This window comes from Hyposmocoma kahamanoa, unplaced genomic scaffold, assembly GCF_003589595.1.
Source record: "Hyposmocoma kahamanoa isolate Upper Pololo Valley unplaced genomic scaffold, ASM358959v1 169, whole genome shotgun sequence".
Classification (NCBI taxonomy): domain Eukaryota; kingdom Metazoa; phylum Arthropoda; class Insecta; order Lepidoptera; family Cosmopterigidae; genus Hyposmocoma; species Hyposmocoma kahamanoa.
Genome location: NW_020653611.1, coordinates 2,526,907 through 2,554,317, shown reverse-complemented (window position 1 = coordinate 2,554,317; position 27,411 = coordinate 2,526,907). Strand labels below are relative to the sequence as shown.

The 27,411-nt window shown below is 36.8% G+C and overlaps 1 protein-coding gene across 1 annotated transcript in view; it reads left to right on the top strand.

Annotated features, from left to right (window-relative positions):
• The window catches only part of LOC113225657 (cyclic AMP response element-binding protein A), a 237,187-nt gene that overhangs the window by 145,674 nt on the left and 64,102 nt on the right, over positions 1–27,411 (top strand). The gene's annotated exons all lie outside the window — the stretch shown is intronic.

Sequence of the window (27,411 nt, the reverse complement as noted above, 5' to 3'; positions counted from 1 at the left end):
TACTTGGCACAAAATATAAATGTCGAAATCAGAAAGTCGAAAAACTGAACGGTATCTAATCCATCCGAAATCGTGACTGTTCTAGCTACCAACCATTTAGATTTTGACAATAGATTTCAGGCTTTGTTGTATCGATTGTTCAGCACACAGACCTCATCAGCCGATCTAATAATAGTCATTAATAAGATCAGATATGCCAGCTTATTACTCCACTCAATGCCTGTTGTGTAACAAAGCTTGTGTAAATGCCAAAGAAATTTGCGAAAGAGAGACGAAAAGAATATTTTGATTCCTCCTCTGCGAATAGAACGATATAATGTTTATTTCTCTTAACCATTTATTATTTAAGGCGTGACGTGAAGATCAAAATGGAATTGGTAGATGCAGCAGGCGCTTGTTGATTAACTTACTAAAAATAACTCATTGCTTGGTCATCTTTTGAAGCCATATATCAACGTTAAAGTTTAAGTGTTAATTGTAGGAAGAAGGATTACTTTTGACATCAATAATGGTGTTATTACCTGCTTTTTTCATGTTCGTGTATCTCAACAGAAAACAATCTTCAAAATGTTTGCAGCCGGCGGGAGATCAAACTTAAATTTTTGGCGTAAATATTCAACGAGTGGCTGTATAAATGAGTTGTATTCAAAACGATTTCGCTGTGATTGATGTACCGGGAGAGGTCACCTCGTAAACATCGAGATATAAAATTGCTTAGCATATATTCATTCGATAACCTTGACTTTATGAGTGCGTCGATATTTGATATCACACAAGCCAATAGACGTAGGTCCGTCTTTAATCAATATTACCTCGATCTTTTTTTTAACCTCCAGGGTGCTCTTTCGTTCGATGGTTGTTTTCGTGAAAACAAAGTTACCAGATTAAGTGGCCCTCTCCACAAACAGCTATTCCGTCATTTTGATTAATGCACATTTTATATTGATGATTACACAATTTGGGGTGATTGACCGTTATAATATATTATACGTTATATTTTTCGATTCGCCGGGAGAATGTCCCGTCGAATCGAAATGTCTATGCCAATACGAAAGTGAAGGTATCTTGCCATGTGTTAATAAAACTTTTAAAAGAATCAAGTTACCACTTAAAGCAACGTAAACTGTCCTTTGTAAACATTACTAGAATGCAATTAGCATAACCACAGATGTTTTAAGCTTCCTTATAAATGTCGTGCTAAAAGGTGATAGAACCTTAGTTAACGGAAGGTATAAAGACAATGGATAGAATCCCCTTTTGAGTTTGGTAGACAACAATAATTTTGTGGCGGGATGAGTGAGTCTCTTTTACTGTCATGTATTGTTTTTAAACTTACTTGTTTAAGGACACCTTTATTGGACAGTAGATAGATAAGCTAGTGGTATTGTAATAAGAATTTTAACAGAAAGAATAATCAGTTGCAAGTAATTTACAACCAAAACAATATCACAAGAATATATGGTTTTATTGCACGTGTCGCTTAGCGTGACTGGAAATATTAAAATACAGACTCGAAAGTTAATTTCGTTTAAGGAAAATTCTGTATTTAATATCCGTTAGAATCTGTTGCAAAATAAAAATATCAAGGGCAAATCTAAACATTTCAATAAAGCGTCAGTTGCGTTAATAACTTTTGAAGCTATTGAGGGCGAAGTACGCATGATTGAACTACGGGATGAAAAAAACGTAGAATTTGGGCCATCGACTCGCTACGAAGAAACAGCATTACTAAGCATAGATCTATTCAATTTCATATTAATTAACGATACAAATGTAGTAAAAGCAGTCTTCATGTAGTTTATTACCAATTTCACGGGCAGATTTCGTTAATAGAAACAGTATCGTCAGTGAAAGGAAGTAGACATAATGTTTCGGCTCTTTAGTGTTTAAAAGAATATGGAACTATAAAGCTATCTCATTCTTAATTTATAATTTTGCTAACTTGTTTGAAAGAGAAATTTAATTTCTATGGTTTTGTCTGAAATCTCTATCTTTGTTTAGTTGATATGTCGCTTGTTGTTTACAGTTTGACCAGTCTGGTCTAATAATGAAAGCCCTCAATCTGGACCCCTATATGTTTCTTTTCTAGTACAATTTGTTTTTGGCTTAATTGCAATTATATCATAATTGATGCCACTTTTATTATCGGAATTTTCTATGATATCAAGTAACGGGATAACAAGTCCTATGTAGCAGTAAGCGATACGCCTACCCATAGCAGTTGCGGTGTAAATCGCAAAAATCTGAGGTGCACTGCCATTGCATTGTCACCCTGGTACATAAACTTGACAAGTCCCATGTGCTGTACTTTCATTAGTACAGCCTAAACTGGAAGTAAGTATGGTGGTAGTAATTCCCTGGACGAATTATTTTACAACTACTGAAATGTTTTCTTATCTTTTATTATCTTAACACATGATACGAATACCATGATTTCAACAGCACATTACTAATAAATCTTTAATAAGGGAACACAAATCATTACCAAGTTATTCAATAATTGCTTACGTTGAATGCGAATTCTAACTTGACGTCACATTAAAATGTGAAGAATGCTGAACAAACATAAATATTGTCAATGCATTGATCGCATAACAAAGTGGGTTATAATAACACAAGATTCACAAACACGCTGCTTGCGCAAATTCAATAGATCATTCGCGTTGAAGGTAAGCAATTTCGAATGTTTGAAATCATGAAAATAATAGACTCAAAATCTAAATTGTACGCGACAAGAAATATTTTCCAGGTACAAGTACCATTTATTCTATATTTATTTATCTATTCTAGACTCTCTGAAATCTTTTAATTTCGATTTTGTTTTATATTTACATATAAAAATAAGATATTAGAACTAACATTGTATATACTATCCGGTACGGTGCATCTATAGTAGGTAATTTATTTTTCTAATGGAAATTTCAATAATAATTTACCTTGATACGACTACGAAAGATGACACAGACATTTGGTAATGTTAACGTTATTCGCAGTCGTGAAAACTGTTGAGTAGTTTGTCTCGATCTAAGTCACGTTTTCACGACATGCACCATTCTTCACTCAAAAACAAACGTCACGTTACGAAACCCGAGTTTGAAAGCGTAATATAAATATATTCGTTAATTAGAATTAAATTGAAGTGAAGTAAAATAAATTGAAAACTAAGATCTAAGTAAAACGTTTGATCGTGTGAAATAATTGTTAAATAACACCCGTAGAAATTCTGAATATCATAGTAAGTCACAATAAACATGTCGCTAATAAGTTACCTTCATAAAACCAGTTGCAATATAAAATATGCATTATTACGTGAAACATGACTGAGAAATGCAGTTACTCCCTCAAGGGCCCACATTTGTCCTACAAGTTTTTCTATTTATAGATTTTTCAAGGCTATCCTGGTTGTTTAACAAGCCGTTCCTTGTATAAGTCCTTTATGGGGCTTGCGTTTACAGGGGCCATGGAATGCTGTTAGGGGGGTGCGGTGGTACGAAGGCCGACTGGGTATGACTAGTACACACTTGCGCGCAGGTGTACTTGTTGTCGAGGGGTTAATGGTCAATCTTGCTCCAATTCCTTAGCAGAATGTTGACGAAAAGTGACGGGTAATCAGTAATTTAATTCACTATTTTCAAGTGTACACCTTATTGAAGTATTATTATTTGCACCAATTCATTTTATCGATTGGAAGGACTTATCGTTTCTCGTACAATAAGAGTGATAAAAGCATTTACACATGTCTTATTTAGTAGCAAAGTTAATTCCGCATAAAGATGATCAAGTTTACAATTAAGTACCAGTGCGTAAATGTGTTTAAACTAGTTGTTTGCAATATACAGATCACACGTGCGTTACCGAGATGGTTCACTCTTTTGACCTATTGGACTCGAAAGATGAAGCGATAAGACGAATCGATGCAAGTAATATCTTGTCAACTATACCTACCCTAATCCCCGTCGCCCTAAAATCTTTGTATTAAAAGGTTATATAAATACATCCTAGGGGAAATTAAACTATATTTGCAGATTTCAATCAGGTATATTTGTTTTTTCAAACAAACCAACGTTTCGTTGATTTGTTTGAAAAACGATTTAAATCGAGAAAAATAGTTTCGTTTCCTATGTGTAACAATCGCGGAAACCTAACAACTCAATATAACCTACCTTCTTTTATAACCCTTTTGAACCTACAATGATCTACTAATATTTTCTTTTTGTAATCTCACTTTTCCCTTTTTTTGTAATCCTTTTTTTGTCAACATAGTATTACAATATCTTCCCTAATAGTAGTAAAGTAATAATAATACATGAAATATATGGTGATACATAAATCTGTAGTGGCTCTCTATTTTAGATAAACGACTTCTAATACTATTTTAGAATTTCATCTAAGTCCAACGTAGCTGTATTTATATGCTTGCGTTTAAAGTTGCTTCCTGAATAATGTTTTCAATGACATCGTAGGATTTTGCAATACATAATTAACAACTGACTAACTACACTTTGGGCTTAGAACGGCTTCATAATAAGGGACATAGAGTTGAAAATAAATCTTCATTGTTGGACCTTCCACTGTCCGTACGTGATTCAAATTGCTACAAAGACATTAATTAACAATAGAAATTTCTTTAAAAATGCGTGTCATGCAGAATAAATGTGCAAGGAAGTGCATTCGGATGAATAAACGTTCCATTACATTTTTTTTTTACTTTATGTTTTACCAAATAGGCGGTAAATAAAAAAGAAAAAGAAATGAAACTATTTTTAACCGACGTTAAAAGGAGGAGGTTCTCAATTCGACTGTACTTTTTTGTAATTTTTTTGTATGTATGTATGTTACGCTGTAACTCGGCATTTGTGAACCGATTTTGATGATTCTTTTTATGTTGGAAAGGGGTTACCTCAGTATTGGTGCCATTTAAATTTGATGAAAATATTCCAACTCTAAGGGTAGTAAACGAGTGAATGAATCCGGTTTCGCGCACTTTGCGGTAAACGACCACAATAAAACTTGGCAAATTGCTTACCATGCCAGACTGTCACGCAGAGTTCCCAGGTTCGATTCCCGTGCGGGACAAATATTTATATGGCCTACATTTATTTCTCTCGTAAGTTTGGGTGTAATTTATGGTTGTCCATGCGTGTGTCCATGGCACCCGCGATACAGGGTTACCCTAGTGCGGGGCTATGTCGAGTGTATGCGTTATTATTACTATTATTTGTTTGAAAAAACAATTATAAGCGATTTACATCCGAAAAAATAGTTTCATTTCCTATAAAGAAAAGAAGTTGGCATTCGCAAGTGTAGTCAAGCAAGAGCCATAAAGCAAGCCAATCGAGCTTAACTCCCCGGTAGTAAAGCGAGAAAGTAATTTTATCTATGTATTACGTATTGTTTATGGCAAAGGCATATTTCGGAGAAAAACCGTTTTAAAGCTGAAAGCTGCAACAAATCAACTAACTTAAATCGTAAAGATCTGGGAGGCACCGCCACTGCGCCCGTCATCTTGAGACATAAGTTGATAAGTTCAAATTCGTAATTATGATATTTGAAGACGCTAAAGAATTGTTTTACACACATTTACCTCGAAATTTTACAAGAAAACCGCTGTGTTGAGTACTTTATATATATCAATTTTTTTTATTTTATTAACAATTTTTTTTTATATCACCTGAACTAAATAGAACACGTGCAAGTACTGTATGATGTACATTTTTCAAATTGTTTTAATTTCGTTTGTAAAAAAAAAATAATTCAGAAATAAAGGCAGTGTCTCTACCGCTCGACCCAAGCAAAATAAACCGTTTTAGTACGGTAAAAATTTTAATTCCGGCTGATGTAGTATACTCTTTAATGGCTGATCTCGAAGTGTTTTTTTTTATATTATTTGAAGGCTATTATAATAATAATATATAATATAACACACACTCAACATAGCCCCGCACTGGGGAAACCCCGTGTCGCCGGTGCCATGGACACACACGTAAACAATCGCAAATTACACCCAAACTCACGAGAGAAATAAATGTAGGCAATACAAATATTTCTCCCTGCCCGGGAGTCGAACCTGGGACCTCTGCGTGGCAGTCAGGCATGGTAACCGTTCGGCCACCGAGGTAGTTAAAGTATTTAATTGAGATGATTCTTAGCAACGTTTGATGATCTTGATCTTTTCCCAGTTAGTGTAGGGATGTTGGAAAGGAACTGTCATGTTTGGACTCATTAAATAGGCTTCAACGAGAAGTTACATTACAGATGGTGACATTAATAGATTTTTTAGAGTACCCTGTCTTGTAACGGGGTTTTTTTACTAAAGTGTTATTATAAAAACTATTGTGGAAAAATTGTAACTGCAGTATTGTGAAGGTCACTCGTGTCAAGTACGGATCTGATAAACATTGGAACGTCTCTACATTGTTGCTAGTAATTATGATAAAACACTGTTTATTTAACAAGCAAAGCCGATCCGTATTTTCTCGGCGTTGAATTGTGGGCGTTAGGGAAGTACTGAGTTCGATTCCAGGTAGAACTATTATGCGAAACTTTTTTAAATTGGTTCAGGTCTGAATGTAATGCACAAACACCTAGAGGTGTTAATTTCTTTGCTAAGACACTCAAAACATAGGGAATTCTCCAGTTTTATATCGGGATATTGGCGTGGGTGTCTGTCATCTTCAAATAGGAGTATATTAAATATACTTCTTATTTTACAATCATCTTCTTGAACAAATTAATATCTAAGGTCCCTTTTTTTTTAATATTGAGTGCCACTTGGAGCTTTAAGTCACAAAGATCTGAGCCATAAGTTGACAAGTCCCATGTTCCTGTAATTTCACCAGCACCCTTCAAAACCGAAACGCAGCAATGCTCACATTACTGCTTGGCGGCAGAAATAGGTAAGATAGCAGTACTACCCTGGACGAACTCTTTCTCAAATGTAGGCCATACAAATATTTCTCCCGGCCCGAGAGTCGAACTTGGGACCTCTGCGTGGCAGTGAGGCATGGTAACCGTTCGGCCACGGAGACAGTAGATTCATGCGTGTACCATAGCTCTTTGCGCTGCTATCCACTACTAATAATGTTGCAATGAATAACCCAATCGGTTCTATCTCAAAGCCCGGGACATTCTCGTCTATAACCCACAGTGTCAACTGCTGTATCACAAATGGCGTCAAATTAAACAATGACTGGTCGGTTTACACGATATTATAGATAAATGATTTCATATAGCAAGTAAGCTACCTTTTATGAACGTAATCAATTATCTACAATGATGTTCGTACAATAAAAACAATATCTACTGGGCTCAATATTTGCCAGCTATATAATTTTTATTACACTTTCGTGACAAGTAGCAAAAACATCCGGCATTACAATTATTATTATAATATTTCTGTCCGATCCCACACTCGTGATGACATCAGCCAAACCATGCGTGCTATCAGCGATCTCCATTGATCGCGAGATGAATGGGTGAGGGGCTGCGGAGCGGTGCGCGGGGTTGCGTGAGAGTTGCTATTGTCCTGCCACAATGCGCCCGCGCAACTAGATCGCAGTGAAAGTGGAAGGTATGCTACTTGAAGTACTTTAATTGAAACGTATTGTATTTCGTTATTACGATGTGGGTTTTGTAATTGCAAATCATAGAACGTAATGGTAGACTTTACTTTGTTTTTTCAACCGTCTAGTAAATAACCCCACCATTAAATGGTTGAAAAGTATCTTAGATATTTAAACTATAAATGGTAATATCTGTGCAAAACCCTTTGCATTCTAATTCCTATGCTATGACATACTCGCAAATAATTGTACACCTGAGAATTTTGACTGTACTTTCACGGAAAACCGGGTTTATTTCAGTAATTTTCTTCATCATCGTCATCAACCCATTATACTTCCTACTGTTGAGTACAAGTCTTCTTGGCATAGGTTTCAGACCGCGTGGGTGTCCGCTATATAAGATTGGGGACATATAAAACGTTTTCCTACAGTTGTCAACTTCCTTCTATACGTCAGGTTATATCAGGATATTATTCCTAACTAATGAACGTAACTTGGAAAATAATGCGTAGGTACATACGCCACAGGGATTCGAATCATTGACCTCTGAATTGAGAAGCAACCGCCTTCCCAGTAGAATTCTTGTATTAAATATTAATATGTTCAATATTTTTGTTTCAGGTAAGAAATACATGACTAAATCTTCGCTGTTCACCGAGAACATCAACATAGCAAATACGGTAACTTATTTAAAAAGAGATTACAGCGATATTTCGTACAGATCTATAGAGATTCCAGTGGAGTTATTCCTACTCCATATCGTCTAACACGTCAATTTTAAGTTTAAACCGCGTATCACCAATATTTAATTACTAAACCTAAATAGTAAATAATGGAAACATCTCGACATTGAAAACACTGCCATATTTTTCGGATCTAATGTTAAAGGCCCTTTACAGGTTCCATGGTTACGACTGACCGAGCCAAGACCCCAAAACGTTGGTTTGTTTAAAAAACAAATATACGAAATTTAGATCCCAAATAAATAGTTGCTATTACTTTTGTTATTACACACATTTGCGAAAACCTAAACCTAAACCTTCTCATACTTCTTTTTCATCCTCTTCTTCCAAGTCGTATATCATAATCATTCTCTTTCTGTGATTTCTCTAAACTGATCTAATTTTTGTGTGTTCTAAACCATTCGACAGAATATTTGTGATAGCAATGTGCTTCATAATCCTCATGAAGTAATTTTGATTGAATTCGATTTTTAACTGCGCAGTATAAAGCGTTTACGTCCTCTGCACATACAGAATTAACGCCAAAATACTGGCTGGCCTTGAGCCCATAAGTTCTTTCGCAACGATAGCAAAAGGTCTGACGGTATGACCGTCGCTCCCTGGAAACTGGGTAGACTGCTAGTGTGGGATGCGATCATTGTATACACTGCTTTCTCTTACGTCGACGCCAACACAGGTAACGCGGACTCCGCTGCCTGACCAGCCGATACCCGCAAAAGGCTCAAATACGACAACCTCAGCTAGTGCTACAGCTCCGTCGTTTAGGGTTAGAACTCTGGGTAACGGAAACTCCAAACTCCACGCTAAGTAATTTTAGGTCACTTCGTTGAAGCCTCTGATGACCAGAGGACTTCCTTCTACTTCAGTCAAAGAGTAAATATAAGAGTGAACCACTCAAAAGGGAAACATGGCCAACCTCCAGAACATATTTTGGTTTTTCTGTATTAAGTATTCCCCTACACTATTTCATTTTTTTATGCCGTATAACATAAGATTACACGTGGAACACAGTGAATAGCATTACATATAGCTGCTTATTTCACACAAATTATCCTAAATCGTGGTAATTGTTCGAGGTTACTAGATTCTAATTGTTAAGCTAGTTGATACGAACGTTAAAACTAAATACTAAATCGAACTAATTGTTTAGGTTTTCGCTATTGCTACATATTGTAAATGAAACTATTTTTTCCTATCAATGTCACGTTTTTTAACGTACACTCATAGCACCGCAGTAGAGGAACCCTGTATCGCGGGTGCTATGGACACATGCTTAAGACAACCACAAATTAAACCCAAACTCACGAAAGAAATAATTGTAGACCATACAAATATTTCTCATAGCCTGTGAATCGCACCCAGGTTTGAAACGTTTTTTACGTATCAAATTTGTATTTTTAAACAAACCAACGTTTCGGGCTCTTACAGTCTTAAAAACAAACATAGAGAGAATAGATAGGGGGTTCCTTTCCTATACGGATTACATCATCATATCTACAGCCTTAATTTACGCACTGCTGAGCATACGCCTCCATTGCCATTCACCCTCTCTAGTCTCAACAATCCACTATCCGCGACTATGAAAATGTCGCTTACCCATTGGGTTCTTTACCACTACCTTATTGTTTCTTTACTCTATCTGTTTAAAAGTTTCAATTAAAGATAGCAATTCACTACTCGAATAGAGCCATTGCGGAAAACACACACAAAATAGGTACAATAAGGCAATCGTGCCAAAAACTAACATTGTACTCCCACCGAATGAGATTCTCACTATCCATGAAACCGTTACTTTGTAATCAATGATTTTACTGTTAACATTCACTCTTTTGAATGTTTTTATTCGATGCGCTTTTTCTTTTTCACTTACAAAATTTCAATTTGAAATAAACGTTTCTGTTTGATTGATTACTTCGTGACGCTTGTTGATTTGCTTCTAACCCCGGACTAAAAAGGGATGTTATAAGTTTGAAGTCTTTGTTTGTGTGCTTACCTATGTTACTGTCTGTGGCATCGTAGCTCCTAAACGAATGGACTGATCTGGTTGTATACTTGTAACGTTAACAAAAAATAAAACAATATGACGGCGACGAATGGTGAACATTTGAAGAAGACAAGATTTTTTTAATGATAGCAAATTTGTAAGCGACACACCTGTCCGTAACAGTTGCAGTGCCTCTCGGAGCTTTAAATCGTAAAAATCTGAAGGGGCACTGCCACTGCGCCCGTCACCTCAAGCTAAAAATTCCACGTGCATGTAATTTCATCAACACGCTTATCCTTCAAAACCGAAACGCAGTAATGTTCATATTACTGCTTGACGGCAGAAATAAACAAGGCGTCTTTACTTCCCTGGATAAACTCTTTCACGAGAAATTCAACTGCTATTAAAATGATGATGTAGAAGGTGTTGCATTGCAAGCTATTCTTCTTCCATGATATGATGACGTCATCATCAACATTTCAGTCGAAAGACGCTACAATGGCTGGTCGTACAGCACGGATTCCCTACTTATATTCCGTTCAATATCTACTACAGAGTTGAAGAATGAAGTTTCCTATTGATATGATATTGAAAGACGTTGAGAGTCCATTATTAGACATCCTTTGCACCTGTAATAAACTTAAAAGCGTTTCCTCCTTGCGTTTGGCGTTTGGTCTGTGCCAAAAATGTTTTCTTCAATCCAAAAAAGAAAACATAAGTACGAAATTTAATGAAAACCGAAAGAATTTAATATCTCGCAGACATTGCAGCTTTCAAAGAACCGTCGTCGCCAAGAGACGTAAGCCTCGGAGCAAGACAAATGATCCATGGTTCATTCAGCTACGTTTTATTTGGTTTACGGCGCTTGCAAGAATCAAGGCTAAGAGACGCCTTAGCAAAAACTTGAACAAGTCAACGCTAAAACTATTATATATAACAGTGAAAGTGTTGAATACCTAATCACTTTGGAAAAAATATACAGTAAAATCGAGTATACACACTGATTAGTATACGGTGTGAAAACACGATTCCGATAGAAAAAAACACAAACTTACCTAGAAATTTTACAAGAAAACTGTTTTGTTCAATAGATAGGTACTTTACATATACCAATGATTTTTTTTATGAACAAAAAGAAACACGTTATAGTATACGACATAGGGGCGCGTTCCCACTATGTCGTGACGACAGATTGGCGTGCAGTTTACAGTGTCGTGGCTTGTATACTTAAATGAAGTTGTTCACATATAGCACGACACGATTAACTGTCGTTCACGATTTTTTATCGTTACAACGACAAACTGTCGTCACAGTGGGAAAAGCTAGAACGACAGTCGTCCGACGATAAAAACGTGACGACAGGTTGTCGCAGCTCCTATTGTCGTCACGATCTAGTTGGAACAGCTAGTCACGACAGCCGTTCAACGATAAAAAGTCGTCCACGACAGATAGTCGTGATATGGGAACAGGCTAGACACGACTATCGTCCAACGATAATAAAACGTGAGGACATAGAGGGAACGCGCCCATACATTTTTGAAATGGCTTTATTTTTTTGTAATAAAATAAATTCTGTAATAAAGCCATTTCGCCCGACCTTGCAATAGAACCCATTCAGTACGGGAAAAATCGGATTCGAGCTGTAGTAGTATCCTCTTAAAGTAGATCACGGTATTATTTTTCTGCGAAAAGAAATTTCGATAATTTTGTACATAAAGAACATCGCAGACTGTACCTATTCAGCGCGTCTCCGTCATCTGATACTAATATTGACATTTTATATTAATATTATTAATTACATTTCTTGCAAAATTGGAATGAACTTTATTGGAAAACTTCGGGTGTATATTTACGTGGTTCGGAAAGGTCTGAGATCGGCTCATGTGAGGCCATATAGCCCCATTAACGCAAAATACTGAAGCCTTTTTTTTTTGCGCCTTTGCCAATTATAAATTGAACCTTCAAGCATTGTAAGAAATTAAGTGCTAAATTAATAAATAAATTTATTTCTATAATAAATTTAATTGTGAAAACACAGATTATATAGAAACTGTCTCGTGCAAAATCAGCATAGTTTCACTGTGTCCGGCCTAACATTTGGCGTACAAAAATATTGAAGGTATATTAAACATTCACTCACATGGACTTTGACAGACTAAACCAGGTGTAACATGTTTCTTTTTCAATAAAGCGGCGGCGCATGTTTATTTAATAAGGCGGTCAGTAATTTAAACGCGGTGATAGTTAGGTACATGGGTCAATTTTAAAGGTAATTTAATGTCAAAATAATATCATAATATGAAGAATTTAGGGATAGGATTAGAATAGACAATGAATTTAGGGATTTGTCATTTAAAATTCTCATTATTTATTATCTTCTCTTTTCATTATCAATTTTAAAAAAGTTCAATTCGTATTTTTTAATGTCGAAAAATCAATTTTCCGCGTTGTCTAGTATCTACATTCTTTGAAACGTGTATTTTGGGTCTCACTTCACCTTAATCAATTTAGTAGAACAGAACGTTGAACAGCAAGTTCACCTTTCTGCTTACCTACTAAATTCGGTATCTATCAGTGACCCGGTATAAAAATTCAGAAGTTAAATATCCCAGGCTTATCTGACAAATAAACGATATCTTTAAAATTTACGACAAACCAGGCAACAAAAAAGCAGTCAGTGTTAACCATTACTCCAATACGACTATTTATGCAACAATTATCTTTTTGCTGGTCGATTGCAGTATCCACTTGCTGTATTATTAACGCAAAGGTCGGTAAAGGGCGAACATGTACTTATATATTATTTAAAAGTATCGAGTTTTTAGGATTTTGCGATTGTTGCATCCATCTGATGCCAGCAGACTCGCAGAACGTCACTCCATCGTTACCTCGAATGGAACACTGCGTCAAGTTTATTTTTTTGGTCACTTTCTGTTATTTTTCTAAACAGCCATATTTATTTAAAAATGAAATAAACACACTTCGGAAAAAAACGACTTTTATGAAAAGAAAAGAAACAAAGAATAAAATAAAAATAGAACAAGGCCAAAAATTGGCACTATAAACTAAGATGGCATTGGATGTATCGATCTGGCCAGAAGACGTGCAACACGTACTTTAATAAGCATTATAAATATATACAGAATTAAAACGTAATACACACAAGCAAGCAGTAATGTGAAATTTTTATGTGACGAAGCCTGTTGCTGATTTATATTTGTGTCTTCCTGACGAAGCCTACGCTGCGGATTGACGTAATTATGTAATTAATTTAGTTTTTAAATTAATTGAATTTTAACATTTAATGGAATAAAAACGTAACTGCCTCTGAACCGTTACCATATCGGACTGCCACGCAGAGGTCCCAGGTTCGATTCCCGGGCTGGGCGAAATATTTGTATGACCTACATTTATTTCTCTCGTGAGTTTGGGTGTAATTTGTGGTTGTCTATGTGTGTGTCCATGGCACCCGCGACACAGGGTTTCCCTAGTGCGGGGCTATGTTGAGTGTGTGCGTTATTATTATTATTATATTTCAAAACTTATGTCTCAGGGTGACGGGCGCAGAGGCAGTGCCCCTTAGATCTTTGCGATTTAAAACACTGAGTGGCATTGCAACAAAAAAAAACAAAATGGTTACAAAGGGAGTTCAGCACGAACCAACCATTGCAATTCTAAGCGGCTGACAATGACCTAAATCCTCTCTTTAAAGGAGACGTGCTCAACAATGGGATGTATATGGATCGATGACATATTATTTACACGTTTAAAACGCTACAATAATTCTCCTATCAAACCATCAGGTTTATATCTTGTTGTCGTGTATATTTGACAAGAGTGAAACGGAATCAATTTTTACGAGGAAGTCTGTTTGTAATCTTTCTAAATAGTAACAGTAGTAGTACTTGTATTTTTTTTGTATATTCCATTCTCTTTTTTTGTTATTTATCCCAATCTACGTAGGTACACTTTGGGATTCTGGAACTGCATTTGGGACTTGTCAACTTATGTCTCAGGGTGACGGGTGCATTATCAATGATCTTTGCGATTGTAAGCTCTGAGCAAACTTGACCCGTTCGTCTCGTCTCTTAATATCATAAAAGGAGATGTTAAAATAAATTAAGAAAATCGCCAGCCTTGATACTGTCCAAAAAGTATTCAACGATGAATGCTCGTGCATAATGTCCACTTGACGTTAAAATGCTCAATAACCCTTGAAGTTTTATTGTCACCATTTTAAACAACTTTCCGTACTTTTTTATACTTATATGTAAGCCATAAGAATGGTCAGTATAAAATTGTAAGTGAATTACAAATTAACCTGCATTTTATTTTAAAGAACCTACTTGACCCTTTCTTGACGAAAATGTTAAGCTATATAGATTAAATTAAGTTGACCAATTTATAGTTTCAATAAATTTTATTGGAAATTTTTATGGCTCCCAAGAGTATGCTAACCCTTTGTAATGTCCCGCGATTGTAAATTCTCCGGTTTACCTTACAAACTTGTTCACTTTCAACATGACGGTCAAGATAATTATAAAAAAGTCAGTATTTATTGTGTATTATATGTATATTACATCAATTTTTTTTTAAAGTTTTCGTAATTCAGTGATTCGCATATTAAAACCATAATACTGTCGTAATAATAATAAAACAATACAAAATAGATCTTATAATTATGCGAATACTGTGATTACTCTTATTTTTACATTTATAAACGAGAACATCTATTTATTTGTTTCATTCAGTAATTTTTTTAACTTTAAATTGTATACGAACACCAGTCAATAAAAACGCTGAAGCCTTACACTGCCGCCGTTAGTTGAAAGGGGCTTTTGACAACTGAAAAAACCTCAAAGTGTTGTACCAATCACTTTGGAAGAAGTATATAGAAACATTGGGGATTTAAACTGATTACTATACGGTGCGAAAACTCCGTAAACATTTTCGGGAAAGAAAACAAACACAAACTTCCCTCTAAATTTTGCAAAACCGCTGTATTCAATAGGTACTTTAGACATTTCAATGATTTTTTTTTTATATCAACTGTACTATCTAGAGCACGTATAGTATACGATATACATTTTACAAATGTCTTTAAAATAATTCTAAAATAAAGCCAGTGTCCCTGTCGCTCGACCCAAGTAAAATTTGAATAAGTGCCGAGGTAGCCATCTTCTTTTAAATGAAATTAAAAAAAAATCTACTTTTCTCTTGCGGTAACTTCATACCTTACGGAATAATAATAATCTTAGTACAGAGTACTAAAAAAACCGACCTCAAAAGTACGTGGAATTACGTCTATTTGCTATATATGGGACTTGACACTGGAGATAATAAAAATCGGTTCTCACTAAAAGTATATGGAGAGAAAAAGGCCTTGAATTGGAGAAATAGCAAAATCAACCATTAAAATAATTGCTCCTTGGTAAAATTTAGGCGCTATTTATAAAAATGAGTCTTCATGCGTGAACAGCCACCATTAGAGGTGGATGATTTTCTTCAAAATGAAATGGGACCACTATGGAAGTACCCCATTTCCAACAAAAAAGAATCATGAAAATCGCTTCACAAATATCGGAGTTATCGCGTAACATACATACAAAAAAAAAACAAAAAAGCATATACAGTCGAATTTAGAACCTTCTCCTTTTTTGAAGTCGGTTAAAAATAGCGTCAGATCGGCCTTTTTTTAGTGACCGGTTTGCAAGTGTCAAACAAAAGTTGTTGTTTGTGATGTTAGGAATAGTCCTTAGTTAGTTAGTACCTATTGTACAACCAAGCACCCCTCAGTTTGACACTGGAGTTTGTACCATTTTTATTGCAAATAACTGAGAGACCTTAACTTCTACCCTTCAAAATCGAAATGTTCACATTACTGTTCGACGGTAGAAATAGGTATGGTGTCAGTACTTCCCTAGACGAACTCTTTCACAAGGAACTAGACAAACAGCTATCTTTTCCAAACGAGTCGGTGTAATTTCATCTAGTTTTATGCAAAGGTAATAAAGTCTAAAATTCAATACGGAACATTAATTCACTACAACATTGTTCAACTAATGAGATACGATTTGAAACAATGCAGTACGAATTACTTAATTAACTTTGGTAATTAACTGTGAATTCTCGTTTGATAACGATTTAATAGGTGTTGTAAATTTTCCTGCCGATTGTAATAATAATAGTAATATGTCAAACAGCCACATCAGTTACCTAGTCTAAAACTCGGGAATTCTTTGTACAGCAGAGCAAATGCCCTAAGATACCTGGTTCTTTAGCCGACGGGTTCTGAGAGCTATTTTACGCATTAACAGAAAAGTGTTAACGAATTTCTTTACGAATGAAAGCGTGAAACACACAGGGAGCGGTTGCGGGTTGGGCACGGGTCGAGCACGGCCCAACCCGACTCGCACCCGACCCGCGCCCGACCGGCACCCGCTCTCTGTGTGTTTCACATTTAAATCGTGCAATTCCCTAGTACACTCCCCGTGATATATCCTGTATAATATCGATAGGTAAGCAACTTTACACCTGTAAGCCTCTTGACACGCTTTTCCACTGAATCCAAATTTCCCAATTAGTTCTACCGGTAATCGAACATTGGACATCCAGCAAAACCGTTGGGCCACCGAGATCATTGTTGATTACATAGAAGACCTTTCAATGCCGTCTGCATTTCGGCCTATAACATTAACGCAAGCCTTAGACATGGAAGAATGCTAACTCAGGCTTTCTCACGGCCCGCGGTACAATCACGTACTTAAACACGGTGAATGTGATACTATGCCAATATTCGGACACGCATAAAGACAGTTACATTAATTGCCATTCAAATTTAAACCTTAATGCGACATTTTACAGCTGTTATGAACTTATTTGCGGTGTGTGAAATGTTACGTGTTGACATGAATAGCTACAATCGGATTACTGGCTAGCGGCTCTAACCTTAACTTACGTAATTTCCGTGGAATACTTTCCTTCGGCGGAAACTTTGATATTTGCGAAATTATTCCCTAAATCTCTATGATTTTCATGCTCTATTTATGAGTAACAGAGTACGAGGTTACATCCTGTCGTATTTTTTCCGCCTAGTAGAAAGAAACGTGAGTATGACTGGGTTTCGGTTGCGAAAGGTAAGGTAAAAGTAAAAGAAAAAAGTGAGTGTTGCGACTCGTTGAAACTAGTTCGTTTTTTACACGCCTGTCCATAACATTTGCAGTGCCACTCAGAGCTTTAAATCGCAAAGATCTGAGGCGCACTGCCTCTGCGGCCGTCACACTGAAACATGAGTTGACAAGTCCCATCTGCCTGTAATTTCACCAGCACCCTTGCCCTTCAAAACCGGAACACAGTAATGCTGACATTACTGCTTGGCAGCAGAAATAGATAAGGTGGCAGTACAGGACGAACTCTTTCACAAGGAAACTCTACTGCTACTACCAAAACTAGTTGAAAGAAGAACCATGCTTTTTCAGTGTGACTTGACTCTTAGGCTGCTAACAGATTGACATGCAGTCATTGCACAGTTTGCAGTTAATGCGTGACTTCATGCATTAATATGCAGTCTATCTGTTAGCAACCCTAGGGTGCTGGTAAAATTACAGGCACAAGGGACTTAACAACGTATGTCTCTCTGATCTAATTGATCGATGTAAAGCTCCGAACACTGCAACTGTTAGTATAAGCGTGTCGCTTACCACTAGGCGCAGGACTTGTTCGTTGTCACGTCACTAGGTATAAAAAAAAGCAACATTAAGTGTCTTCTCTAACAGGTCCAATGTGGGTTGGTCCTTCACAGTTTTCCAAGGGTTGTAAATACGGGTCACGGTGCTGTATCTAAAGCTAGCGACGGGCGGAGAGTGACCATTCTCGTTATTTTGTTATATTCTGCTTTGGTAAAAGGTCAGTCATCTAGTGCATTTTTTGACTGACTTTAAAATCCAACTTCGACTTCCTAGGTCAGTAGTATGTCCTACGATGCAGTATCTATATGTGGAACCCTTTTCCGACCATTGCTTGTGACAAGAAGCGCAGAATACCTTTCTTCAGCTTTCATTACAGTGTTTTACATCACCGTTATAACAGCAACAGGTATTGTTGCTAAACATTTACAAATGTGCGTGAATTCAATTAAAACCGCCGTAGGGGTCGAAAGTATCGACCTAATTGGGAAGTAGCTGTATACTATTTATAATACTTATGTGTAATAATGTAACGGAGCAGCCTAATCACCACTTATACCACATAATCGGCGAAGTATAATCATTTCAGTAATAGATAATAGGTACCTTACGAATAATTCCAAGAAGTTATTTATGTTATGTCAATAATACGGTTTTTTATTTACTATAATAATGTTTCTTGTAAACAGAAAACCACTGTACAAAGTTAGACGCAGTAGAGCTTCTTGTGAAAGAGTTCCTCCAAGGAAGTACTACCACGATACCTATTTCTACCGCCAAGCGGTAATGTAAGCGTCACTGCGTTCCGGTTTTGAAGCGTAAGGGTGCTGGTGAAATTACAGGCACATGGCCTTGTCAACTTATGGCAGTACCCGTCAGATCTTTGCAATTTAAAGCTCTGAGCCGCACTTCAGCTGTTATGGACGACTTGCTCGTCGGCATAATATAAAAAATACAAAGTACAGTAAAAAGCAAATGTTGTTTTGTACAACCAACTGGTTATACTTCCGTAATAATTGTTTTTGTTTAGTATTGCACTTGTGTTTCACGTTATATACTTTCTTGAAAACAAAATGTCGGGCTTATTATAGTCGGGTATACAATTCAAGGTAATAAAGTGACTTTTTCTGCAATAGTTTCTACGTAACAGATACGTCACTCTCATAAAAAACCGAAAATACCTACGCTACAATAGCCTACCTAAATCTGACTAATGATTCCAGGCGCTCTCTACGAGAAAAAAGGAACCTGGAAAAAAGGTTGAGAAACTTGTGTTGAATACATTTATGCTGGTGTCGTTTGTGACTGTAGTTGTGTTTGTTATAAGCGTGATAAGTGACACGCTTATAGCAGTGCCAAATTACTAAGATCTAAGGGGCATTGCCACTGCGCCCATCTTCAGGCGGCTCCCCACCACGGCCCGTTTTTCCACCGTCCGCGCTCGCCCATGTTCTCATGACGCGCACCGAAGAGGCCGTCTGGACTCGCCCATTAAGCCGCCCTTCCTGAGACATAAGTTGACAAGTCTCATGTGCCTGTAAATTCACCAGCACCCTTACTCTTCCAAACAGGAACGCAGTATTGCTTGGCGGCAGAAATAAGTAAGGTGACAGTACCTTGGACGAGCTCTTTCACAAGGGAATCTACTGCTACTAACATTCACTTCCATTAATTAAAATTCAAAGCTTTTATGTCAGACATTCATCCATAAGGGTTAGTAACAGAACACTTAAAAATAGGGTTACTATTACAAATAATTTCCCTTCTCACGCTTATTGCTATGCATTAGAGTCCCGTCCTCATGACACGAGCCTTAGACCCTGAATGCAATAGCACTCTGGAGGCTGAATTCTGCGCACCAAAGAAGCTATTCTCTTTCGCATTGAATGAAATATTAATATAAAATCAAAACGTTGTAAATTGCAATAATAGTTATTGTTGAACTTTCAATATGCCAACTGGGAAACTTTTAATTATATTAACAGTCTAGTATTTGTTACATCTCTCTTTCAGAAGGAGCTCTACTGCTATAAAATGATTATTTGGACTCAGTCTCTAAGGCGCACAGATAAAAGATATAATTATTAAAAGCAGGCTTACAAAATTATCCGAAATGATACGTACTCGCACTTAAGTGTTGCAAAGAATGTAAATGTACGCTCAATTATCGCTGCCCTGGTTACCGCTATCTGTTATAGATAACAGTAAATTCTACTGTCAGAAAACAACATCTTTTTTTAAGACAATAATAACACACAACCACACCAATTTACTGAAAGTGAGTAATTTCCTGTATTAGAAGTCTACACTATACATTCTACACTATGTCGTCGATGTTTTGTAGGAAAAATTTTTTTCGAAAAGGCGCGTTCGGCCTTTTTCACCTACAGGCCCACCCACTCACCAGAACATCCAGACCAGAACCAATTTAGAAGAGTTCGTTTACCGAATTGGTCCAGCGCCCACAGTGCAAACCCTTGGGCCATTAAAGTTGTCAAATCAATAATACAAAACTTTTTTAACGCACGCACACACTATTTGCCCCGAACTAGGGAAACCCTGTATCGCGGATGCCATGGACACACACGTCGACAACCACAAATTACACCCAAACTCACGAGAGAAAATGTAGGCCATACAAATTTTCTCCCGGTCCTAGAATCGAACCTGGAACTTCTGCGTGACGGACCAACATGTTAACCGTTCGGCCACGGATGCAGTAGAGTACTTTAATCTGTAGTATTTTTTTACCCGATTTCAATAAAGGAGGAGCATTTCAATTCGGCTGTAGTTTTGCATGTGGGGTAAAGCGGCAAATATTCAAAGCATATTTGTATTGCAAAAACGTTCTGTGTACCGTCTAGACTCTCGAGTTTCTCTCAAGTTTAAGGAGACTGGTATCATAACTGTGGCATCACAGTACATTTACTCAAATATATATAATCTCAATAAGAAAGAAAATATCCATCATATTAACATTAGAGCTAAGTCCAAACTCATGGTACCACGATTTCGTTAAACCAAGGTAAACAACTCTTTTATGGGGAACTGTATACATTTTTACAATAAGACTCAGGAGCATATATTATCATTTCCTAAGTTTAAAAACTGCATTAAAAATATTTTGATTGAAAAGTCATATTACAAAATTGAAGACTAAGTGTCAGATAAAGATGTATGGAAAGACGACACGGCTCCAGAATCCACACAAATTTGATTCAAAGTGTATTCCATAGCATTTAATTTTATTTGAAAAGAGCAATCCCTAGAGTTTCTTGCTCGTTCTTCTCAGGGAAGTCAGCGTAGTGAACGAGCAGTAGCTTAAATGTGATGTTTTCAAGTGTAAGTTTATTTTACCTATGGAATAAATGATCTTTGATTTTGACTTTGATTTTTGTGTATACTAACACAATTACACAGTCATTTGTGAACCGACTACGATGATTCTTTCTTTATTGGAAAGAGGATACCTTAGTATTGGTCCCATTCAAATTTGAAGAAGATATTCCAATTCTTAGGATGGAAAATTAGGGGATGAATTTAACTTTCCGTAAACCGATTTCATAGAACTTGGCAAATAAGTTATAGTCATTGGAGTACACGTGTTTTATATCGGGGTTTTTTTAAATATTAATTCAGCTCTTCGAAAGTTCAAAATGTTCTACAGCAATTTATAAATAAATAAATAACGCACACACTCATTTCAGCTTTATAAAGCAGAACTTAAAACGCTAGGAAATTTCAAGGCAATAAGAATAAATGTTTTTACATTCTACGAATAATTAACGATGAAAATGTTTACGGGAATGAAAATTAGTGCGTTCTATTAATACAGGTTTTAGAGTACTTCTTAAAAACACTAGAGTTTATAGTGAACTCTATATTTCCTGTTAGCGTTCAGTTCGTTTGTGAAAGAGTCCAATCACGATCTCTAATAGGGTTCTATGTTTATGCAAAACCTATCGTTCGTGACGTTTCCACCGCACTGCTACGTTGCGGTTTGTAGGGTGGGTACAAACTGCATAATCAAAGACATATTTACGTCCCAAGCATTTGCTATATTAAGGAAAACTCTTGATAATTGGGGATATCATTAAAAAAAGTCCAAATTACCATAAACAAATAAAACTTTTAAAACGGAAGTTTACTTATCCTATTTCGTTGTTTTATCGTTACTTTCATTTAGAATTACATTTTTTTTTTCAATAATATCAAGTGACGGGACAAACAAGTCATAGGCTACAACTACAATGTGCCAATCAGAACTTTAAGTCGAAAAGAACTGAGGGGTACGGCCACGGCGCCCGTCTCCCTTAGACCAAGTCCACCAGCACCCTTACCCTTCAAAACCGGAACGCAGTAATGCTAACTTTACTGCTTGGCGGCAGAAATAGGTAAGGTGGCAGTACTTCCCTGGACGAACTCTTTCACAAGGAGCTCTACTGCTACTAAATATAATGGTGGATACCACTGTAAAAGTTCGAAGTAATTTGTCAGCCTTAAAAGTGGAATATTATCTTCAACTTTGAATGAGAATCAACAAAAGAAGAAACATCGAAATCAGCTCAGAAATCTCGGACTAACCGCGTAACATACACATAAAAAAATGCAGACGAATTGAGAACCTCCTCCTTTTTTGAAGTCGATTAACCCCTTCATAGACAGTAACGACGTTTACCGTAAAACTACATGTTAGAATATGATTATACGGGGTTCCCCGTGTCGCTACATGGATCTAAAAAACCAACTGCAGGCAGGGCTCAAGGTTACGCGATATGCGCCTACCGCTGAGTGTATCGCCGACAGTGCAAACGCTCAGAAAAATCTTTTATTTACATTACATACCTCGTACATACGTACGTACGTATACGTACGTTTGGCAAAGAGCATCAGCCTAAAGAGATCTCAAAAAGAATCCAGTTGGGATGCGTTTAGCAAATTAGATGACATCCTTAAGTCAGATAAAGTTCCACAGTGTCTGAAGACCCGCTTGTTTAATCAATGTGTTCTGCCCACCATGACGTATGATGCCGAGACATGGACGCTCACACAGGAAACTGTATACAGGTTGAGAGTTGCACAGAGGGCCATGGAGCGCGCCATGCTCAGGATCAGTCTTGTAGATCGAGTTCCGAAAATGTTGAGATCCGACGACGGACGAAAGTCCAGGATGCTGGAACTCGGATCATGGAACTCAAATGGGGCTGGGCGGGACACCTAGCAAGGCAAGGTGATGACAGGTGGAGCAAGACATCGACTGATTGGTGGCCGAGGATGGGCAAAAGAAGCGTCGGGCGCTCTATTGCAAGGTGGGTCGACGACATAGTACGCGTCGCGGGGTGTCAATGAATGCGGCTAACACGGGACCGTGGTGGATGGCACAAAGTTCGGGAGGCCTATACCCAGCAGTGGGTGAAATCAGGTTGTGGGTGATAATGACCTCATACAACTCCAGCATTGGGTTCCGCATGACTGCACACGGCGGGCAACGTTATTTTTACTTCTCTGAGCGCGTGCTTAGGTTCCTTTTTCCTCGTAGTGAGCGCCTAGACCGTTAGATTTAGTAGGTTATTATGAGAGTGATGTATCTGTTAAGTAATAACTATTAACTAATCTGTGCTACAGGCTTATAAAGCCTGCTTTCTGTATAGTTGCCGCCTTCTGCATTGATAAATATCAACAACGTACTGATAAAATGTAATTATTTACATTGAATGTTTTATATTGAATTAAGCAAGGGCAAGAAACCGATATTTTGGTGTGCGGCACTATTCAAGTTCTATCCATGAAAAGGAAAAATGTACACCGGCAGAAACTAGTTTCGTAAGGTAAATATTCTGACCATGCCTTCATTGTACCGTCAAAGTCATATCAAACTTGACACTTTGGGCCGTGCCTATCGTAAATTACATTTTAAATCTTAAGTTTGGAACTTATGATATTCCTGATACTGTTTTTGAAACAGTATTGTTTTTTGTAACCGACTACGCCAAAGCACTTGTAAAATAAATTACTTTATTTCAAAGAGGTATATTCCCAGTGGCACCGAAAATTACAATAAGTTGCCATCATAGTTAAGGCAGATTGGTAATTAAGCAGATTTTAAACGCAAGATTATGTATCTTGAAGGAATTTCTTAATTAATTATAATTAGACAGGAACTTTTGTGGTATTGATTACTTACATTGATTACATTTGTTTTATTACCTATTGTCTACATTCCTACTTCACGTAGACGTTAAAACATACAATCTTTATTATGTAACGATGGTGTCCAATAAAATTTAGTAGCAGTAGAGTTCTATGTCAAAGAGTTCGTTCAAAGTACTGCCACTTTACCAAATTCTGCCGCCAAACAGTAATGTGACCATTACTGCGTTTCGGTTTTGAAAGGTAATGGTTTTTGTGATATTACAAGCACTAGGCAATGAGACTTATCAACTTTGTCTCAGGATGACAGGCGGAGTGGTAGTGTCCTTCAGATCTGACGAGACGAACAAGTTGTACGCCTGGTGGTAAGTGAAAGGCATGTCCATAACAGTTCCAGTGTCACTCAGAGCTTTAAATCACAAAGATCTAAGGGTCACTGCCACTGCACCCGTCACTCTGAGATACAAGTTGACAAGTCCCATGTGTTTCAAAAACTTGATAAAAAATGAGTTTCAAAAACTTCGAAAACCCAGTAATGCTCACATTACCGCTCAGCGGCAGAAATAACTAACGTAGGTAGAAATAGGTAACGGAGTTCTACTGCTACTAGAGTTCTTCAATATGCGACGGTGACCATTTTTTATCAAGTGTTTCGTAAGTTTGCCAGTTTTAATACCATAACAAAACTGTTTATCTATCTCATATTTCTACGAAATGTCCTTTGGCAGAGGTTAATGTTCTGCATGAATCAGAATTACGTTGTTTACATCACTTATGGAAAAGATAACGGTGCGCACATTCTTGGCGCCTGCGCTTGCGCCGCTGCTGCCGTGTCACACCTGTACGTGGATTGATTCGTCCAGTACAAGTGGATACACGACTATCAAAGCATAGATATCTTTTTATCATTCCACCGCTTCAAATGTTTCTAGACTAGTTTGAAATGGGAAGAAAAAAAACATTATACGAATTATCAACTAATAATGTAAAGTATTTTATAAAAATCAAACTTGCTTCAATTAATTGAAACTGTATACTACAATAAATATATTATTATAGTACTCATTGTCATGTATTAATACTTTTTGCGTAATGTATTTATCGAGATTGTTTTTGTTACACGCCTTTTGCATAGCCCAAATATTTTTCCTAAGGGTGCCTGGAACAAATTTCTACAGAACAACAAGGTCCGCCTGCTGCACATTGACGTGTTGTTTTATACTTTAAAATGTTACGCATGGTTTTTAATCGCAAAGATCTAAGGGACACTGCCTCTGCACCCGTCACTCTGAGACATAAGCTGACTAGTCCCATGTGCCTGTAACTTCACCAGCACCGTTACCGTTCAAAACCAGAGCGTAGTAATACTCACATTACCGCTTGGCGGCAGAAATCATCATCAGAAATGGCCATCTTTCTCAAGTCGTCCAACTCATATGACTATTTAGAGTTTCGAGCCATCAAAGAAACCTCAAGTAAAGCTAAAGTAAAGCTAGCACACTAAGCGACTTTAAAGAGAGACGTGGACATTAACAACGGGCCTCATTTGTGGATGAGGCCCATTGTTAATGTCCACGTCTCGGCTGCGTAGGACATAACTGGCGGCGGAAATAGGGAAGGTTAACTCCTTCACAAACAGCTCTACTGCTATTTAAAGTAGCAGAGTTTAATCAGTGTAACGATTTAAAGTATAATTTTAGATTACCCAAATAAAAACTACTAACTACTACTAAGTTTTGGATGTGAGTCTGAGTGTGTAATAAACAAAGTTTAACTCATTCATTACAATGAATCAGCCGCTGGTACCTGTAAAAGTACTGAGCGAAGAAAAACTTTCATAGATTTTTCATAGATGGCGTTACACCAAAAAAGTCTTTGAAAAAACCTGCTAGTTCGTTGCGTAAATTAGTTGGGATAGCATCAAGCACGGTATGCTGAAGGTGCTCTGGTTCGAATCTCGCTGGCTGTTTTTTTTTTGTATTAATAATTATAAGAAACTAGTGGAGTAATTTCACAAAAAAAAAATTGAATATCATGATAGTAAAACATCGTAATTTTCAATTACGATGTTTACTTAATTATTGAAATGACATTTATTTTCAGATGTATGTAATTGTTCGTCAATATTAGATTAATTTTAATTTGAAACTTTCATGAGGTACTTTGCTTTAAACTTTCACAATTTTCGCACATTATTTGATTTTTAATTTATATTGGGCAGACAAAACGCACCATAGCCGAAAGAATTAAAGAACACATCGCGGCTGTTAAGAACCATCAGCTCAATAAGTCAGCAATTGGCGAGCATTTGCCGAAATCAGGACCAAACCACTCGGTTGGGCTTCATAATCCCAAGATCCTTTCTACAGAACGTCATAACTATAGTAGAACGTACGTGAAGCTATTGAAATTAAAAAACACCGTCATTTCTACCGAGAAGACGGTTTTTAACTTTCATCGTCATGGGATCCAGTTATCAGCAAATGTAAACGACATCGAGTATCGGCCGACAAGTTGCCGGATGTCGTGAGTGTTGTGTATCGGTCTAGTGAGAATCTTAGTGCACAAATAAATTATATTATTATATTTTGTATGGGGTTATGCTTTTTTTTCTACCAGCGCGAGAAATTTTTATGTTATTAATTTGTTGTGTTTTTCATTACTTCGAAAAAAATTAAACGTTTAGTTTCGGCGTTATAATACTATACATATTTAAATTGAATTCGTATTGCTTGTCTGTATAGCTGTTTACTAAATTGCTTTATATATTTATATTCATTAAATAGCACCTGGACAAATAATTCACTACGCAATGGCGTAGTGAATTATTATACTCATATTTGAAGGTCATCAAAACATTCTCTCTACTTACCTAGTTATGGAAAATTTTAGAACTGTACAATAGGAAGACTAAATAGATTCATAAATTAAAATTTAAACATAGATGTTAGGTACTTGACAATAACAAAATGGCAGCAGTCAACTGTCACATTTGACAGTTTTACCTATGAGCACATTATTGTTATGAAATACCTTTTGTAAGTAACTCAACTTCACTGGTGAAATTACAGGCACATGGAACTTGTCAACTTATGTCTCAGGACGACGGGCACAGTGGCAGTGCCCCTATAATCTTTGCGATTTAAAGCTCTGGGCGGCACTGCAGCCGTTATGGACCAGTATGTCTCGGCTCTAGTATTTAGGCATAACATAAAAATTAAGAATTCTAGATGTAAAATTTAAAAAAATACACACAAGCTTCTAAATTCAATTAACGTACGATTTAA